Here is an 8,070-nt window from a genome sequence, read left to right as displayed (position 1 = left end):
TATTACCGTCGGAACGTAGATAACATACTCGTATGAAAGATTATCCACAACCGGTTACTGGGTTAATAAAGGATAAATCGACCGAAAAGAAAGGACATCGGGATACCGGTTACTGGGTATAAAATGATGACCAATCAAGGGGGGAAACAATCATTACTAAACAAAGGGTAAATGAAAGATAACTCGCTGGGGATGCATTGACAAAAGAAATGATCCCAGAGATATATCACCGGTTACTGGGTGGTATACTCAAAAAATGAAAGAATATCAATACCGAATATTGGATAAAGATAACCAACAAAGAGGGGATTACATCTACCACTTACTGGGTAGCAAACCAAGGGTGAGAGTATCCGTCAATCGTTAGGATGAACAATATCAAGGATTACTCTACAAGGGGACAACATGGGGTTTACAACTACCAGTTACTGGGTAGAAAACCACAGAATTAGGACTTACAACTACCGGTTACTGGGTAGAAGGCCACAAAAGATCCACTAGGAAGAGAATGAATAATTACTGTTTACTGAGCAATTGATCACCTGAACCACAAGGAACTATATGGGTAATAACAAGAAAGGAGTTAATCTAGGAACAAACTAGAGAGACACAATGAAACAAGACTCAACCCAATAAGGATATAACTCAGGGGAGTAATTCCATCCCAATACATATTCAGGGAGGAAACTGAAATAATAATCATCCACGAGGACATAACTCGGTGGGGAATATAGAAGGAAAGATAGACACTTTCTGCCTATGGGGGATGACTCTATATGAAGAGATCAGACACAAACATCTGCTTGGGGAAAAACATTTCACCAATAGCAGGAGATATCAAGCAAAGGTATATGGCAAAGAATGCAACATGAATATCTGAATGCTATAATTATGCATGTATATGCGTGGTTTATGTATGATTAATGCTGACAAACTGACATATCTAACACAAACATGTCCAAGAATCAATGGACAAACATACAGTACAACATCTCAAAAAGAGGAAAGCCAGACCCACAGGAGAAAATCCAATCTGGTGGGGAAACCGCGAATACTAGGAAACACCAATCATCGTTGATGATCAAAAAGAGTCGCTGTCGGGGACAAAGACTTCTGCTAGGGGAACAAACAAGGTCGCTGGGGATCAGAGACCGCTGTTGGGGATCAGCCAAAGGCCACAATTACCAAAGCTAGGGACCTTCCAACAATTCTCGGGAACTCGCAGAGATAACAATGAGATCCATCATGGATGAACTCTCCTGGGGATTTCATCGGGGGATAATGAGAAATTCTGTGAGGAACAACCTCCAAACAGAAACACATCAAACATTCTCTTTTTTATTGAAGGAACATCTCTGCTGCGGAGAAAAAACCAATCACTCCGCGGGCGATGCTAGTATGTGGCCACTGATGCTGTTGTTCTTCTCTATTGTTATTAATTTTCATTAGTAGTACATACTAGCAATTAATTAATCTCAAAAATATTTTAATGCGCATGGACAGAGAAAATTTAAACTAATAAAAATTACAGAATTCCACAATAGCAATCCGTAGTCAACGTGGCACCGCGTTTCCTGTCTCCTTTTTTTGTTTTCCTTTTACAACCTTGTTTACCAGCTCTGGCGCAGTTCTGCTCTCAATTTAAAAGCGATTTTTTCAAAATCGCGGTAGCGTTTTTAAATGGACTTTTTCGCTACGAATGAATCACTTATCTCGAATTTTCGCTTATAGAAAGCAACCAACGGATATGAACTCGAAGAAGAAGACTCCAAGGAAACAACAACCCAAGTTAGAACGCCGTAATGCGGCGAAGAACTTCAATTACGATGCTCAACCATCGTCGCCGGATTCCTCCCCGTCGTCGTCAATTCTCTAGACTCGATCGATGGATTTTTACGATCGAACCAGCTTTAGAGTTGAAGGAGTCGAGGGCGAGTTCGATATTATTTGTCGGAGCCTCGTGCTTAGCGGACCGGAGGATTTCTCGATTCCGGCGGCGGCTTGGGAAGCGATGAAGGTTCGATCTTTGTCTGATGTGTTACCGAGGTTGAATATTTCGGAATTCGATGAAACGAAGGTGGATGATGAAATTGTAGTAGCAGAGTGTGATGATAGGGTTTCAATTTCAGTTAGAGATTCTCCCGCTGAGACTAGCGGTTGCTGCATCATAGGTGATGGTGGTGGAAAAGATAGGGTTCAGATTATGGGTTTTGATGAGGCTAGCAGTTGCTATACCGGCGGCGAAAATAGGGTTCCGATGAGGGATGTTGATGAGATGAGTGGTTGTTTAAATACTGGCGGTGGAGGTATTAAAGGATTTAGACCTCCGATGCTTAAGCCGCCACCAGGAGTTAGGGTTTCTGTTTTGGACAGCACGTGTTCCACGTGGGATCTTCTGAGGCATTTTGCTCCTGAAGGGGAAGGAAAAGGAAAAGAAAAAGAAGAAGAGGAAGGGAAAAAACGACGGAGAAGAAGGGGAAGGGGAAGTGGGTGATGTGATATTGAAGAGAGATGAGGAGGAAAATGTTGAGATTATTGGTGAGTTTTCGAGGTCGTGTTCCTTCACTACCTTCACTACTTCACAAGAAGATGATTCATCTAGCACTACAACGGAGCCTAGGTCCAATAGTATATCTCCTAATGTGAGATTGAAACCTGTTATCATTCCTGGTAGCTGGCAAAAGGGTGAGCTTTTGGGGCGCGGTTCATTTGGATCTGTATATGAAGGAATTTCTGAGTAAGAGCTTTTCTGCTTTCATCCTCTTTACATCCGCCCATTTTTGTTTCTATTATTAGCATGTTAGTTAACTTGTCATTTCATTAATTTATAAAATAATTGTTTGGAATCATGGTTAATTTGAGGAGATCATAGTGGCATTGAGATTTTATTCAAACTCCAAATGGTAGCTTTTAGCATGGTCACAGTGGCACCACTTGATTCTACTAAATTCGTCGCCAAACCAAACATATGAAGTTAAAAAAAAAGGGTTTGCATTAGGTAGTGTTTAGTTGGGAGAAATTGAGGGAGATATTGTTTTAAATGTTTATAGCTCAGTCATCTTTTAGGAAAGGTAGGGGTGGAAAATCCAGAATGAATTTTTGGCTCCCTTGATATTTGAGAGATTTAAAGGGACAGATTGTGTTTATCAAGTTTTATACATCAGTGATTTAGAAAGCTGCTTTTTTTCTTCTTTTCACTTATATTTCATAATCAATGATCTAACTTAGGGAACTTGCCAAATAGAATAGTGTTCTTGGGGGCCAAGTCTGATATGAATGTTAGTGTATCTGTCTAAATAAAGGGGATAGAGAAGTATCAAATATTATTTTCATAGTAAATACTGTTGTTTCTAGTATTTAGAGTTGTTGTTTGAAGCATAGTTGAATTATTAAAGAAATGTTTTGCACATTAGACAATATGGCCGTTCATTTCATCTTGTTCCCTTTAGTGCAAATTTTTGACAGAAAGAGCAAAAGGGCTCTAAACCCTTCTTTTATTTTTGGACAATAATCTACCAAAAACTAGTATGATGTTAGCATCCCTTTGTTACACATGTTGGAGTGATGCCTTTTTTGTCCTAGGTTGTCCATTTTGGCACAATATGAAAATCATGGTTCCATTTTGGCATCCCTTTGTTTTTCTCTTAGTTTAATGGTAAAATTAAGTTGTTTTTAATAAAACTATCATCTAATATCTTCTATTCATCATGCTTCATCTTTGGGTTTGTATCTCACTTTTGCCATAATGCTCAGGAGCAAATCCCTAAATAAATTGGCATTTACAAATTTGATGTTTATAATTGTTAGTAAGTGCTAACTACTAGTTTTATTCACTTTCTGATTACCAATGTAGAGATGGATTCTTTTTTGCTGTAAAACAAGTATCACTGCTTGATCAAGGGAGTCATGGAAAGCAAAGTGTTGTTCAACTGGAGCACGTAAGAGTCTGACATGCTTACTCTTTCAATTGCTTTATAATTTTTTATACTTCAATTTTCCATTAATCAAAACCCTTATGAGTATAAAGGTTTTCTTATAAATACTTTTCCGCCTTGTGGAATATCTTGAAAGTTGATCAACCATTTTCATCTATTTACGTTCTCCTGTATTTTTGAACTGTATTTTTTTCTTACTCTAGTTTTTCCTCACTCTCAGGAAATTGCACTTTTGAGTCAGTTTGAACATGAGAATATAGTTCGATACATTGGCACTGAAATGGTACTTTTCCTGTCATCTCTTGTCTTCTCCTTTTTTCTTTATATGTTCAATTTCATTTGATCCCATGCCCATGGTGAAAGAATCTGTTGCATATATTCATGCACTTTCATTGAACAACTTTGGCTTTATGGAGTAGTTGGTTCATGACATTTTCAACTGCTGTTGCCCGTATAAAGTTATATTGGTGTGGACCTTTGCATCATTCTTGAAAGATTGATAGTTGGTTCATGACAGATTGATTGATACCTTCCATCAACTTGAAAGAGATGAAAAGATAGTTATCTTAAATCTGTATAGTATTCACTAAGCATGAAACAATACAGGATTGGTTTTACACTATATAGATAAGTCTATTTACAATCTAATAGATGCTAGCCTAGAATTACGGGGAATGTATCTGTTCTAAAGGACAGACATTAAGAAAACATAAATCTCTGCAAAAGAAATTTTAAATAAAAAAGGAAAATAATCAAGAGCTAATTATGCAGAACAACACATTACAAATAGTTTATTTTTACTCTAGGTGTTTTTACAATTGTCAGTACTAATTTGTATTTAGACCTTTAGTCCATTAGTCAGACCCGTTAGGTTAGAATAGTCTATAGAAAGAGATTAATGCTTGTACATTATTCATGTATTATTCAGTTTTCACATGACACATGGCTGGTTATCGATCCGGTTTTCATTACCACGAATGATTACTACTCCATCTTGAACTGTAGTTTGTAATTTACATTCTCCTTGTTGTTTATTGCAGGATGAATCAAATCTATATATCTTTATCGAGTTTGTAACCAAAGGTTCCCTTTTAAGCCTCTACCGGAGGTATAAATTTCGAGATTCCCAAGTATCTGCTTATACAAGACAAATTCTCAACGGTTTAAAGTATCTTCATGATCGCAATATTGTTCACAGGTGATTCCAAAATTTATTGATTTATTTTTGTATTCTTTGTGGCATAAAATAGAGATGAATTTTGGTGCTTGCTTTCCTTGCATGAAAGAAACTTCCATTTGCTGTCTCATAATTACAATATATTGTTTTAAAATGACTTTATAGTATTTGTCAGAGTTATCGATCGCGGCTGCGAACTGCGTGATCCCGGGCGGTCCGGCTACCCACCGCGTGAGAAGAAGGGGGGCCGAGTGCTGTTTGAAATCGCGGGCGATATGGCCGCAAACGTGGGTCGCGGGACGCACCCTGGGCGGAGCGGATTATCCGCTTTTATTTTCTTTCCTCTGTTTGATGTACGAAATACGAAAATACAGATGAGAATAGAAGAAGATGGAGTTGTCGAGTGGGGAAGAAGATGAAGTCGTGGGGTGGGGAAGAAGAAGATGTGTCCGCCCCTTTTTGTTTGGGTTTTTAAAAGAAAAACCCTAATTTTTAAATTGGATCTGGATCTGGATCAGAATTTGGAGAGATGATAACCGTTGGATGAGACAAGAGAGAAGGGCTGATATTCTCCAATTCCCATGATATTCTCAAGAAAAAACTGTTCCAATTCCCATGATATTCTCAAAAGAAAAAACTGTTCCAGTTCCTCTTTCTCTTTCTCTCATTATCTATTATTATTACTTATACCTGCGCTTATGTCACACATTGGATGTGCTAAAAGAGAAAGCTTTTAATTACTTTTCTTATAATTATTATTATCATGATCCAATTCTTTATTCTCTATAATTTTATTATTTTATACATATAAAATTATGCATATGTATGTAATTTTTTAATTCACATAATTAATCTAAAAAATTATCCCGCTACCCCACTTTTGAGGTTGGCCGCTCCACTCCGCTATCTGAGATTAATAACTCTGGTATTAGTGTCTTTTTCTTCTTGTTGCTAACTGGTTATTTAGAAAATCTCTTCATTTTCATTGTCCGGAACACATTTTACATATATATTGGGAAATATAGGAAAGGGGATGGAAAAAGGGAAAAAATTGTAGAGAGAAAAGGATTTCTCATCCAATTATTGTCCTTGCTGTTTTTTTTCTTCTCAATTGTATAACCTACAATAAGTATTCTAGTGTTTGTTTTTGGCTTGTTGTGACAGGATCTAGAAGAATAAATGGGTATGGTATGGGGTTAGGTTAGAGAATACAGTTGGATATCCATCTAGTTTGTTGCAGTTCAAATCTATCACAGGGATGGGTAGGTAGAAAGGTTTAAAATAAAAGGATCTAGAGAGAGATGGGAGGCATTCAGTAATTTGGATGTGAGAAATGATCAAAGACTCTGTTGTAGGGGAAAACCCTTGGAGGAATCTTCTTTCTCCTTTTCTGAGTATTTTCAATCAAATTGTTCATTTCCTATGACTTTTCTATCAATTTCTCATTTCTCTTCCCTGTGTTCCTAACAACTTGTGTTTTTGCAGCGTTGGTTATGCTGTTGGATATGGATTTCACAAAAAAGAAATGTTCTTTTCATTGATATCAGACTAATTTGAGATTGAGATTGAGATGTTGAATATTTTCCAAAACCCCAAGCAAATATGATATTTAGCCTTAGAAACAACCTAGTATTTAAGCTTTAAATAGAGTATAAGAAACATTTCAACTTGTTCTTGGAACTTGAAACTGTATAAACATCTATATAACATAAGAGTCGGTGTCAGAAATTCTAATGGGTGCAGTTTTATTTCTTTTTGGTTTATGGTGTCACAATTTACTTTGCATATTTTATTTCTGTATTAATGTATCAGTTATGTAGTGTGCCACAAAGCAATCTTTGTAAATATAGCCTAACTATCTTCCCTCCTACATAAAGGGATATTAAATGTGCAAATATATTGGTTGACGCAAATGGGTCTGTCAAGGTTGCGGATTTTGGATTGGCAAAGGTGACCTTTTTCTACTCTGCTTCAGTTTCTGTCAAAGTTTGACTTTAGTAACGGAGTCTGTACTACCTTCAATTGCATAAAATATAATTTCTGTTTACTAATTTTATTCTATGGCTGTTGTTTTTCAGGCAATTAAATTGAATGATGTTAAATCATGCCAGGGAACAGCATTCTGGATGGCACCAGAGGTTTGTTGTCAATCTTCTCTTCAAATGAGAATTATTGAATAATGGTTCTAGATATTTGTTACATTGTTTATAACTTTTTAATAGTTTCTTTAACAGTTAAGTTGTTGGATCCATGTTTGTTACATATAGATTGAGTTTATGCTCTTATACTAGTTCAAATGCTTGCATTGATTTTCTCTGAAGTTATTGGCATTCCACCATGTAAATCTTACCATACATAATTGGTTAAGCAACAATGGGGTTGTCTTTAACATCTTTTAATAGGTTTAGTTGTAAAGCTGAAATAATAAATATGGGAAAAACCAAGTCCCACATATCAACAATTCGGGCTACCCACCGTTTGTTATATCCACGCGCGCGCCAAGCCCAATAATAGTGTTGGGCATGAGGGGGTGTACCCAACCACTATTTTATTAATAAATTTTAAATCTATGGATATCAAAATGTAATAGAATACATGTAATCTCTATGCATATAGTGAATCATTACTTTATATTTTATAATGAGGTAAATACTCAATTGGTTTCTGAAATTGTAGGATTATATGAACCTAGTTTCCCACTTCCAAAATTCCAAAATGATCTTTGAAATTTCAAAATGTTAATTATGTTTGTCCTTTGGTGATATTTGCACGGACTATAGTGACCTTAAGTGATAGGGAAAAGATGGAGAATGTAGAGAGAGAGAGAGAGAGAGAGAGAGAGAGAGAGAGAGAGAGAGAGAGAGAGAGAGAGAGAGAGAGAGAGAGAGAGAGAGAGAGAGAGAGAGAGAGAGAGAGAGAGAGAGAGAGAGAGAGAGAGAGAGAGAAGAGAGAGAGAGA

At 36.7% G+C, this 8,070-nt stretch overlaps 1 pseudogene; it reads left to right on the top strand.

Annotated features, from left to right (window-relative positions):
- The first annotated feature begins 1,557 nt into the window (after positions 1-1,557).
- Positions 1,558-8,070, top strand: part of LOC127118850 (mitogen-activated protein kinase kinase kinase 1-like) — a 14,989-nt pseudogene continuing 8,476 nt past the window's right edge.

This window comes from Lathyrus oleraceus, chromosome 2, assembly GCF_024323335.1.
Source record: "Lathyrus oleraceus cultivar Zhongwan6 chromosome 2, CAAS_Psat_ZW6_1.0, whole genome shotgun sequence".
In the NCBI taxonomy this organism is placed as follows: Eukaryota; Viridiplantae; Streptophyta; class Magnoliopsida; order Fabales; family Fabaceae; genus Lathyrus; species Lathyrus oleraceus.
This window is presented reverse-complemented; position numbering and strand designations above follow the sequence as displayed.